Source organism: Dermacentor andersoni, unplaced genomic scaffold, assembly GCF_023375885.2.
Source record: "Dermacentor andersoni unplaced genomic scaffold, qqDerAnde1_hic_scaffold ctg00000831.1, whole genome shotgun sequence".
Lineage (NCBI taxonomy): Eukaryota > Metazoa > Arthropoda > Arachnida > Ixodida > Ixodidae > Dermacentor > Dermacentor andersoni.
Genome location: NW_027315508.1, coordinates 1 through 12,500, shown reverse-complemented (window position 1 = coordinate 12,500; position 12,500 = coordinate 1). Strand labels below are relative to the sequence as shown.

General features: G+C 53.9%; 2 non-coding genes across 2 annotated transcripts; one reads left to right on the top strand and one right to left on the bottom strand.

Moving 5' to 3' along the window:
- Window positions 1-1,113: 1,113 nt before the first annotated feature.
- On the bottom strand, window positions 1,114-2,928 carry LOC140215111 (small subunit ribosomal RNA). Its single transcript, XR_011892031.1, has one exon. It is a non-coding gene; the product is annotated as a small subunit ribosomal RNA (ribosomal RNA).
- Window positions 2,929-7,740: 4,812 nt separating this feature from the next.
- LOC140215110 (U2 spliceosomal RNA) lies at window positions 7,741-7,932 on the top strand. Its single transcript, XR_011892030.1, has one exon. It is a non-coding gene; the product is annotated as a U2 spliceosomal RNA (small nuclear RNA).
- The last annotated feature ends 4,568 nt before the right edge of the window (window positions 7,933-12,500 follow it).

Sequence of the window (12,500 nt, the reverse complement as noted above, 5' to 3'; positions counted from 1 at the left end):
ACTTTCGCATCGGCAGATCGCCGCAGCATAACCGCTGTTGATCCAACAGCCTACTTGAGACGAAAGACAAGAGCCCGGCGCGCGTACTCGCGCAGCTCTCCAAAACCACTCGGCCAGTGCCAGGGACGGCTCCCTGCGCCGGCGCCACAACAAGTCTACTTGAGGCGGAAGACGAAGCCAGCAAGGGCCTGGCCGCAAGTGCGTTCGAAACCGGGACTACAGTCCCTCGTCTGTCCGTACTTCCTCTTTCGACGTGCGGCGCCTTCCCAAAGCGCACAAGTCCGCTAACCGCAGAACGCTTCCGACGTAGCAAAGCCGCGTTTCCTTCGGTACTTCGCAGCAACGCCGCCTTTCCCTCGGCGGCGGGCGAATAGCCTGCAGACGTCGTCGCATTAAACCGCGATCTCGACACCTCGCGCGTCACGAGCAGGAGCCGACCGGCAGCCTCCGGCCCTTTCGGACTCGGTGGCATTTGCCGCGGAGGACGGGAGAGCACTTTAGGCCACGGTTCCTTCCGTACTTGGCAGCCGCACCCTCATACCGACAGTTCCATGACCGACCGAGCGCCACACCGTTCCTTTAGTACTTGGGTGGCAACAAAGTCGGGTCGTTACTCCATACTCGCCGCAGGAAGCGACCGGCAGCCGCCAGCCTTTTCAGACTCGGCAGCGTTTGCCGCGGAGGACGGGAGAGCGCTCGCACCACGGTTCCGTGTGTGTACTAAGCGGCAGCGGCATTAGCTCTCGACCGTCAGTTCCTTGACCGACCGCACGCTTCGCCGTTCCCCTCGTACTGGGCAAAGCAGCAGGTCGGGTCGTCTTACTCCCATTCCGCGCAAGAGCGCCAAAGCGGACAGAAAGCCCACCCAGTGTGCGTTACGCCGTTTCTACCCGCGGGCGCGGCCAAGCCAACCGTCCAAGGTTGCAGCCGGCGTCCACTGGGCGCAACAAATTTGGCACGGGGCGCCCCTCAAAATTCAGGCAGTCCCCGGCATGTTCGGGTATAGCCGTCCCCGCGTCCAAGCGGGGCCAGCGGCGGAAAGCGTCGGGCGCAGCGAGCTGCTTCACCCACACGGGGTAGAAACAATGGCGCTCGCCACCCTTCACAATCCGGTAATGATCCTTCCGCAGGTTCACCTACGGAAACCTTGTTACGACTTTTACTTCCTCTAAATGATCAAGTTTGGTCATCTTTCCAACAGACCGGCGCAACCGAAAGGCCGCGCCGGACATCGGTCCGAAGACCTCACTAAATCATTCAATCGGTAGTAGCGACGGGCGGTGTGTACAAAGGGCAGGGACGTAATCAACGCGAGCTTATGACTCGCGCTTACTGGGAATTCCTCGTTCAAGGGGAACAATTGCAAGCCCCTATCCCAATCACGAAAGAAGTTCCACGGGTTACCCAGTCCTTTCAGACAGGGATAAAGACACGCTGCTTCCTTCAGTGTAGCGCGCGTGCGGCCCCGGACATCTAAGGGCATCACAGACCTGTTATTGCTCTGTTTCGTGCGGCTAGGAGCCGCTTGTCCCTCTAAGAAGGTTGTAAGGTGCTGGGAACCCCGCACCTATTTAATAGGCTAGAGTCTCGTTCGTTATCGGAATTAACCAGACAAATCGCTCCACCAACTAAGAACGGCCATGCACCACCATCCACCGAATCAAGAAAGAGCTCTCAATCTGTCAATCCTCCCAGTGTCCGGGCCGGGTAAGTTTTCCCGTGTTGAGTCAAATTAAGCCGCAGGCTCCACTCCTGGTGGTGCCCTTCCGTCAATTCCTTTAAGTTTCAGCTTTGCAACCATACTTCCCCCGGAACCCAAACACTTTGGTTTCCCGGAAGCTGCCCGCCGAGTCATTTGAGTAACTCAGGCGGATCGCTGGTTGGCATCGTTTATGGTCAGAACTAGGGCGGTATCTGATCGCCTTCGAACCTCTGACTTTCGTTCTTGATCAAAGAAAACATTCTTGGCAAATGCTTTCGCAGTAGTTCGTCTTGCGACGGTCCAAGAATTTCACCTCTAGCGCCGCAATACGAATGCCCCCGTCTGTCCCTCTTAATCATTACCTCGTATTCCAAAAACCAACAGAACAGAAACGAGGTCTTGTTCTATTATTCCATGCAAGTTTATTCAGGCGACTCGCCTGCGTTGAGCACTCTAATTTTTTCAAAGTAAAAGCACCGGCCTTCTCGAGGCACACAATGAAGTGCACCAAGAAAGGACCGGCATGATGTTCAGTCCGAGCCGTCGCATCGGGTAGATGCACTACTCGTCTGGAACTGAGATCCAACTACGAGCTTTTTAACCGCAGCAGCTTTAGTATACGCTATTGGAGCTGGAATTACCGCGGCTGCTGGCACCAGACTTGCCCTCCAATTGATCCTCGTTAAAGGATTTAGAGTGTACTCATTTCAATTACGGGGCCTCAAAAGAGTCCCGTATTGTTATTTTTCGTCACTACCTCCCCGTGCCGGGAGTGGGTAATTTGCGCGCCTGCTGCCTTCCTTGGATGTGGTAGCCGTTTCTCAGGCTCCCTCTCCGGAATCGAACCCTGATTCTCCGTTACCCGTAACAACCATGGTAAGCAAGTAACCTACCATCGAAAGTTGATAAGGCAGACACTTGAAAGAAACGTCGCCGGCTCGTGGCCATGCGATCAGCACAAAGTTATCCAGAGTCACCACACAATACGGGCCGAAACCCGATCGATCTTGGTCTAATAAAAGCACCCGTCGCCCAAAGGGCTTCAGGCTCACTGCATGTATTAGCTCTAGAATTGCCACAGTTATCCAAGTAGGAAGAAACGATCTAAGGAACCATAACTGATTTAATGAGCCATTCGCGGTTTCGCCTTATTTCGGCATGTACTTAGACATGCATGGCTTAATCTTTGAGACAAGCATATGATTACTGGCAGGATCAACCAGGTAATCGTTCAACTGCGCGTCCAGCCTTTCAAGCAGGCCGGACGCCGTTTTTGCGATGCCGAGGCCACCTTCAGGCGCCCCAACACGCTTCGTTCTCGCAAAGGGTAGCACTTTGCACAGTCCGAGACGACGGCGTTCGAGCTCGCTACGGCGCCCTCCCCGCAGGGCCGGGTATCGCCACGCGGCAAGAAGCACGCAACATTCTCGATAGACCGGTTGTGTCGACTCGATCGCGGCTTGCGGTTTCTCTCGAGCCCGCAGCACTGGTGGACCGACCGACACTTGCAACGTAGCCGAGACGGCAAAGCCGCTAGGCGACGGGTCACGCCCGCGCCTTCGGCGCTTTCGTATTTGATTCGTCCGAGGACGATGCGGAACACACTTCGATATCGTGGAAAAAGCGTCGTCCGACAACCAGCCCCTAACGCATCAAGCGGATGAGGCTGCAGACGTCAGCTGTGGGATCCACGGGAGCGATACCGGGGACACGCTTGACGGGCACGAAGCCCGCCGCATATCAAACACCCAGGTCGCTTTGGGGGCGACTGCTCTCTGGGACCCCCATATAATAGCAGCGATAAGTACCCAGACCTCCATGGGGCCGTACTCGTGCCACTTTCGACGAGCGTTTGGCGAAAATCGTGCCGCCTCGTAACGCCGCGAGCAAGATTGAAAGCTTACGTCGGCAGCACAATGCCGAAGTCGTGAAAGCGCAGCGCGTCTACCGAATGCGCGAACGGCAATTTCTCGCTAATGGCCAGTACGGTTTCCTGCACAATTGCCTTTCTGTCGCCCTACGGGGCCCCCGGCCGATCGATTCGAGGCACGCTAGCACGGCCCCTTCGCCATTTCCGAGCACGAGTGCGAACAGTGCGGGCGGCGTGCTCGACGCCCCGGCTGACGTCGTTTCGGACTTTGTCTCTTCGCGTGCTCGCGGCAACGCCGCGGCCAACGACGACGTCTGCGCGGTTCTTTGCCGGTTCCCGGCGTGCTATAGTGCAGCCCTCTGCAGGGTGACACCGGCTCCGTCGTGGCCGTGCGGCGGCTTGTACGCAAAAGTTGCGTCAAAGGCGTCGCGCTCGCGCCGCCCCGGCACACGCGGTTTCGGACTTTGTCTCTTCCAGCGCTCGCGTAGTCGTGGGCACGATTGTCGACTTCGGAACGGTGCGCGGACACCGCCACGAGCACGCGCAAGACGAAAATCGCACTACGGTACAATGTCGGCCGGGGCCCTACGGCCCCTTACAGTAGCAGCGATAAGTGCCCAGACCTCCATGGGGCCGTACTCGTGCGACGCGGCGGCGTACTGCGCCGAGCCGAGCGCCAATATTTGGCTTTTGCAGGGCGGATTCGAGCTCTGGCGATTGCCGCGGTACCGCCGCTCACCGATTCAAGGCACGCTAGCGCGGCCCCTTCGCCATTTCCGAGCACGCGTGCGAACAGTGCGGGCGGCGTGCTCGACGCCCCGGCTGACGTCGTTTCGGACTTTGTCTCTTCGCGTGCTCGCGGCAACGCCGCGGCCAACGACGACGTCTGCGCGGTTCTTTGCCGGTTCCCGGCGTGCTATAGTGCAGCCCTCTGCAGGGTGACACCGGCTCCGTCGTGGCCGTGCGGCGGCTTGTACGCAAAAGTTGCGTCAAAGGCGTCGCGCTCGCGCCGCCCCGGCACACGCGGTTTCGGACTTTGTCTCTTCCAGCGCTCGCGTAGTCGTGGGCACGATTGTCGACGTCGGAACGGTGCGCGGACTACGCCACGAGCACGCGCAAGCCGAAAATCGCACTACGGTACAATGTCGGCCGGGGCCGTACGGCCCCTTACAGTAGCAGCGATAAGTGCCCAGACCTCCATGGGGCCGTACTCGTGCGACGCGGCCGCGTACTGCGCCGAGCCGAGCGCCAATATTTGGCTTTTGCAGGGCGGATTCGAGCTCTGGCGATCGCCGCGGTACCGCCGCTCACCGATTCAAGGCACGCTAGCGCGGCCCCTTCGCCATTTCCGAGCACGCGTGCGAACAGTGCGGGCGGCGTGCTCGACGCCCCGGCTGACGTCGTTTCGGACTTTGTCTCTTCGCGTGCTCGCGGCAACGCCGCGGCCAACGACGACGTCTGCGCGGTTCTTTGCCGGTTCCCGGCGTGCTATAGTGCAGCCCTCTGCAGGGTGACACCGGCTCCGTCGTGGCCGTGCGGCGGCTTGTACGCAAAAGTTGCGTCAAAGGCGTCGCGCTCGCGCCGCCCCGGCACACGCGGTTTCGGACTTTGTCTCTTCCAGCGCTCGCAACCATGTCGGGGCCGACGCCGACGACTGCGTGGTGTTTCAACGATTGCCGGCGTGACACAATGCAGCTGCGTGCGGGATGCCAGCGATTCCGTCGTGTCCGTGCGGCGGCTTGTACGCAAAAGTTGCGTCAAAGGCGTCGCGCTCGCGCCGCCCCGGCACACGCGGTTTCGGACTTTGTCTCTTCCAGCGCTCGCGTAGTCGTGGGCACGATTGTCGACGTCGGAACGGTGCGCGGACTACGCCACGAGCACGCGCAAGCCGAAAATCGCACTACGGTACAATGTCGGCCGGGGCCGTACGGCCCCTTACAGTAGCAGCGATAAGTGCCCAGACCTCCATGGGGCCGTACTCGTGCGACGCGGCGGCGTACTGCGCCGAGCCGAGCGCCAATATTTGGCTTTTGCAGGGCGGATTCGAGCTCTGGCGATCGCCGCGGTACCGCCGCTCACCGATTCAAGGCACGCTAGCGCGGCCCCTTCGCCATTTCCGAGCACGCGTGCGAACAGTGCGGGCGGCGTGCTCGACGCCCCGGCTGACGTCGTTTCGGACTTTGTCTCTTCGCGTGCTCGCGGCAACGCCGCGGCCAACGACGACGTCTGCGCGGTTCTTTGCCGGTTCCCGGCGTGCTATAGTGCAGCCCTCTGCAGGGTGACACCGGCTCCGTCGTGGCCGTGCGGCGGCTTGTACGCAAAAGTTGCGTCAAAGGCGTCGCGCTCGCGCCGCCCCGGCACACGCGGTTTCGGACTTTGTCTCTTCCAGCGCTCGCAACCATGTCGGGGCCGACGCCGACGACTGCGTGGTGTTTCAACGATTGCCGGCGTGACACAATGCAGCTGCGTGCGGGATGCCAGCGATTCCGTCGTGGCGGTGCGGCGGCTTGTACGCAAAAGTTGCGTCAAAGGCGTCGCGCTCGCACCGCCCCGGCACACGTGGTTTCGGACTTTGTCTCTTCGAGCGCTCGCAGCGATGTCGAGGCGATCGCTTACGTCTGCACGGTTTCCGGTGTGCTACAATGCAGCAGTCTGCCGCACTACACCTCTTGGTTGCCGAGGCCAGCACGGCAATTTACTGAAGCGAGCGCATTGCGCCCAGGCGGCAGCGGACTTTGTGCTTTCGGGAGTGCTCTTGCTGTAAAATTTGAACGGCTGCAGCTGCGCGAAGCAAGTGTACCTATTTTCACTCTCTCTCTGTCTGCCTTTGAGGCGACTGTAATTTCACTTTAAACGCAACTGGAGGCGGGAGCAACCTGATGAGAGTAGGTGGACTTCGGTACATGTTGTAATTTAGAAATTGCTTTCAAGCTTTGAGGACATACACCTTCGCGCCATCTGCTTTCCCCGTCTCTTTGGCACTTTATAGTATGTGCTGCATGCTCTGCATTCCAAAGAAACACGCCTGTGTCTCTCCCTCTCTCACGTTCTTCTTCTTTTTGTAGCTGCTGTTGTAGAAGATGCTATGCTCTTTAATCGCTGTAACATAGAGTGCTTGCACAAGCCAACAACTGTTGCGCGTTTTTTTTTTTTTTTTTTTCTCTTCCCAAGACGTTTCTGCCATTATTCACTAACTCTCGTTCTTAGTATGCAATGGAGCGTTAGCTCGCGCCATCTACCTTTCTTTCTGTATTGCAAAGTCCGCAGGTTTTCCTAGTTCCGTACACAATGGCGCTAATGCGTTTTGGCGCCAGGTTCGAACGACCTCGCTGTACTCGTGTTTCCCATTTGAATGTTTCAAAGGGGTTTGCGACAGGGGGTGGTTCTTGTGCAAGGCTGAGCTTTCCAGCTGCGTTTAAGCTATGCTAGCATGTGTGCGTATATATATATATATATATATATAAATACACAAACACACACACACACACACACACACACATGCATATATACATACACACACACGGTAATGGTAAAGATGATGAGGTAGCACTTTTTTTTTTTTTTTTACAATGCCTGTGTTTCAGATGGCGATCTTTCTCCCCTCTATGTTTCCGGTGGGAAGGAGTGTGCAGCGTTTTCTATATTTATTTTGTCATTCACTTCTATGTTGCTCGTCTTCGTACATGGGGCATGCTACCTAATTCTACCGGTCGATTCGACACGTTGCGATCCGTCCCGGCCTGTGCCGTATCAAAATTTTCAGTGGGCCTTGCGGTAAATAAAAAGAAATGAAGGAAATGCGCGTAGTATATTACAATTGCACACGGGCTTGAAACGAAGCCCTCAAGGAAGGTCACCTTGAGCGGTCGCATTCAGACGGAAGTAAGCATTCCCCTGGCGCGTTTTTTTCCGCTCGCCTGTTCCGTTTTCTACGAGGTTGCCTTGGTTGGTTTCGCGTTACAAGCAAGCTTGCACTCGGGTCTCGTTTCTACGCGACAGCGTTTCGTTAACAGCGAAAGACTGAGGCGTTGCGAGTTCATCCGTGAGATAGGGAGCGTTGAGTCTGTACACAGGCTGAATTTTATAATATTGCCCACGCTGTTGCTGAGGTTACCCATGTCGGCAGGGCGCCCACAAGGCAGTAGTACAATGAAGTGAAGTGAAGGACATCGCTTCTCGGCCTTTTGGCTAAGATCAAAGTGTAGTATCTGTTCTTATCAGCTTAATATCTGATACGGGTTCTATATGGACCCACGATATTAAACCTATTTTTGGAAGTTGGCGGAGTGCTTGAAGCCTGCTTCACCTCCGCCGCAGGTCGGCCCGGTATTGCACTACCTCCGGGATCGGCCCCGCTCACTTAGGTGAGACTTCATTCAATCAAAATGAAGAGCACAAGCTCAACGCGAGCAGTGACTTGACACGCACCATTCCTATACTACACGCAACGATGCCGGTTCGCGGACCACGAGAGTAATTAAACTGCCACTCCATCTGTGTGTAGCGTCGCACTTGTTGCGTCGCAAATGGGACAGCCGCTCCAGCAAATTTCTAGTTATGGGCTTCGAGAAAAATTAATGAAAGCAAAAGAAAGAACCAGAATTCCTATTTGTCCGATGTCTCTGAATGATTGTCTCCTGTAAAGAGCCACTTGGGGGGATGGGGGGTAGGATTAGCCGTGGGGTTCGCAATCAATATGAATCCCACTCAAAGCCAACACTGGATTTTGGAGTTCACTATCGCTTGGATCCGTAAACCACCGCGGCCACGCAAGCTCGCCCTGCCGCCGAAATCCGCTGCCCAAGTGGAAGAAAGATTCCCTATGAAAGAAAAATAGAGTGCCCGATTTCTGGCAACTACTGTGCAGCCTTTGTGTACACATTTTCGCAGCAGTGGGACCGAGCGCCTCGAAAACAAACTTGTCGTATGCCCAAATGTGGCGAAATATATTCAAGGGTTAAAAGGTGCCTCATCTTTCTAACCTGTATGTTACGAAGACCTGTTGCTACCTTTTCATCATGAACATCATCATCATCATCATCCTGGCTACGCCCACTGCAGGGCAAAGGCATCTGCCATGATCCTCCAAGTACCCCGGTCAGGTGCCGATTGTCGCCATGTAGTCCCTAATCTAATCTGCCCTCCTAACTTTCTGCCACCCCCTGCTACGCTTCCCTCCTCTTGGAATTCAGTCTGTAACCCTTAATGGCCACCGGTTATCTTCCCCCCAGATTGCATGCCCTGCGCATGCCCATTTGTTTTTCCTGGTTTAAACTTTGGTGTCATTAACGAGCGTTTCTTCTCGCACACCCCAATCTGCTCTATTCCGATCCCCCCGTGACGCCACACCCATCATCCTTCTTTCCAGAGCCCGTTGCGTCGCCCTCAGTTACCCTTCGGTAATCCTCAAAGCTTTTTGTTGGGGCACTCGTGGCATCTTTCTCGTTTAATGAAGTCAAATTTTTTTCAGTTTTGGGGGAAAACTCAATGAGCTAGGCGCGATTGTGTCCCTGGCGCCGCTCTCAACAAGATGGCGGCGCCCATGCTTTTTGCCTGCAGGTTCGGCCCTACGCAGAACACGCCTGCCGGGCAGTGTAGCCACGTTGAAGGGGCAAAGCGTAGTGCAGTGAAGCGCTTGCTCGGGCGAAAAACGCAAATATGAGCCAAACAGGAATTTCCATTATTGGAAATTCCAGTTCAGTTTGCGCATTGCGTTCGCCTAAGGTAAAGAACACAAATGCGAGTGCCACAGCAGTCAAGTCAAAGCTTAGGATTGCGTATCATTTTTTTTTTTTTTTTTCTTTTCGTGCCTTTTACTCCTGGCCTGCGTGGCCCTAGCGCGCATGCACACGAAAGTAATGAAATGCTGAAAACACGAAATAATGCGGTGCGGCTGTATCATATCTATTTTGTGCGCTTTGTTCTTTGTGGACTACAGCGGTGTGCGTCATGAGAAAGTTTCGGTGCCCTTCTTGGGTGACCAGTGAAGCTATATTTAAAACCACATTGATTTGTACGGTTATTGCTACAAACTGCGTGTGGGTGTTTTTCTTTTTCGCTGCCAACGATGGGTTATCGCAACCGCGATCGGTTCTGCTGCTACGCTAGACGCGTGCTTGCCAACGGTTGGCTCTATACGCGACCCGCGACGCGTGGTCGGCACATTCAAGCAGTCAATTGCAAACCGTTCCAAGAAAAAGGATGTACTCCACTTGCCACCTAGTTCGACGATTGTACTTTCTGACCCTCGAGGAAGCGCCGCCTTCCCACGTTTTCTATAATACGATAAGATTCAGAGCGACCGCGACCACTTGTCTTTGTCAATATCTCGGAAACGCTTTCTTTGTTTTCTTTTTTTTTTTTTAAATCCAGATACTCAGACGCGCCCGTGTTCACGCGCACTTGTTCTCTCCGATAAGCAGGGAAGCTCGGTTGGGGTGGTGTCGGGCCTTGCGCATGCGCTGCTGAGCTCGTCGCTTCGCCGGCCGGTCGATGCTGGCGCGGTACTGGTAATGAACTTCGACGTGCATGGTGAAACGTCACTTTGTATTGCCACTGTAGACTAGCAATGCAATGTGTTTGCGAGCGATTGGATAAATGAGAAAGCGTGCACTGTCTACAGTTCATGCCCCTCTAGAGTAGTGGAAATGTTGCTCCAAGTGTTAGGTTTGTAATTTGCGCCTACGAACATGAACTAAACAAAGAAAATGGTCTGCAGCCGCCTTCGCTTCATAAAATTCCCGTACGAAGAAATTTCCGTGCGCGAATGAGAGAGCAAAAGAGAGAAACCATGTTAAGAAGAATGGCTGCCTTTTACGTGATCTCGCGCATGAAACCAGACGATAGATTAATTTTAGCCGTTCATTTTGATTTGCCGAATGTAAACCGGAACACTTTCTCCACGCGGTCTTCAGATTTGAATGGCAATCAATCACATCCTTTCTTTTTTTTTTTTTTTTCTGTTTCTTTCTATCTGGAACCGAAAGAATTCAGAACGCCATTTCAATCTTAGATTCGATTAGATATCGCGACTGGTATGCTGAAATATCACGCCTTATCTGGTGTTAACCTTCTTGATCACGGCAATAAAAAATCGCCAGTTCCCGAACTTTAATCGCGCCGAAGATGAACCGATATGCTGGATTCTTATTGTCATGATTTTATAGAAAGCGCTGGTTCTATGGCTAGCTTTGAGGAAAAGAAAAACATCGTTCAGGAATGTATAACTCTAAACAACTAAAAAAAAAAATCTGCCGGCAATTGGTACTACAACGAGAGTACTGAGAATACTGGAAAAGATGAAATCCAATCATGCTGAACTGAACTGAGATTATTTCATCAAGACATGCCCCGAAAAACGTGGCCACTTTCAATGATAATTTCAAATGTGATTTCTTTCTTTTTTTTTTTTCTTTTTTTTTTTTTTTACGACGGATAATAATTATCTTTCCAATGGCGGATGTGAAAATTTCAGAGCACGTCATTTTCGAAATCCCAAGGCCCCGGACGCATTCTCTCTTCTTTAAGTATTTTGGTGGTGCACACGGAGGAAAATTTCGCGCACGTAATTTATAAACTAGTAGTTGATTTTCTAGAAGAACACAAAGTGCTGACAAACGGCCAACCAGGACACAATTAAATTGGTATTACGCACGGTTTCGAAGCCGCGGTAACAAAAGGGTAACAAAGGGACGTTCATTTCGTGGTGTCGATTTCACGTCTCTCACAATAAAAAAAAAAAAAATAATAATAATAAAAACTACTGCATAAAATAGGTTTTCCCAAACTGGATGGTTTCGATCAGCTTTTGAACAGCCCTTCCTTAAATTGAGTTGGCGTTGATTGAGCAGGTGCGGGCCTCTGCTGTTTTGGATTTTTGTAAATGGCATCAGTACTGGACAGTCCGTTCACTTGAGGATCAAAGGAGAAACCCCCCAAAAAAATATCATATCGTGGTGAGAGACGTGGCAGATGAGTACAATTATCGGCAGAAAAAAAAAAAGGAAAACCGCCTCGTACTCAGAAGCCGCTCCTCTCACGTGTGAAGCTTCAAACAAATTGTTTTTCTTGAGACGCTCTATAAAGTTATACACAGCTCCTTAAATGCAGCACCCGCACACAAAGCCAAACGTTCCAAGCTGGAAAGAAAGCATGAAATTCGCGGTGCCCGTTTCCTGTGAAACAACGGGCAACAATACGCCAAGTCCGCTACCACGTCAGCCGGGGCGGCCACACCCCGCCCGCGCTTAAGCCACATATGGCGACTGAAAATGCTCGCCGCTCAAGCTGCGCGCGGCAAAGTCCGCAACCACGTCAGCCGGGGCGGCCACGGAGAGCGCCGAACGCCCGCGCTTAAGCCTGAAAATGCTCGGCGCTTACGCCAGGTAGCGAGAAAAAATGCTCGGCGCTTAAGCCACGCGGGGACTAAAAACTGAAGCCACGGGATTGTTGCTGAAATTGTATGCATTCCGGTGGAGGTCTGTCGGCGCCGGCGCGCGGCAAAGTCCGCAACCACGTCAGCCGGGGCGGCCACGGAGAGCGCCGAACGCCCGCGCTTAAGGCTGAAAATGCTCGGCGCTTAAGCCAGGTAGCGCGAAAAAATGCTCGGCGCTTAAGCCAGGTAGCGAGTAAAAATGCTCGGCGCTTAAGCCACGCGGGGACTACAACTGAAGCCACGGGATTGTTGTTGCTGAAATTGTATGCAGTCCGGTAGAAGTCTGTCGCGCGCCTGCGCGCGGCAAAGTCCGCAACCACGTCAGCCGGGGCGGCGAAAAAAAAAAAAAAAAAAAAAGCAGCCCCCCTGTACCAGTGTGCGCGAGGCGGCAGTCAATACCGGCCTCGCTGTTACAGCCCCCAGGAGGAACACACAAGGTCCTCTCTGGAGTCTGTCTGTCGTTCGATCACACGCCACACGACTGAAACAGGAGA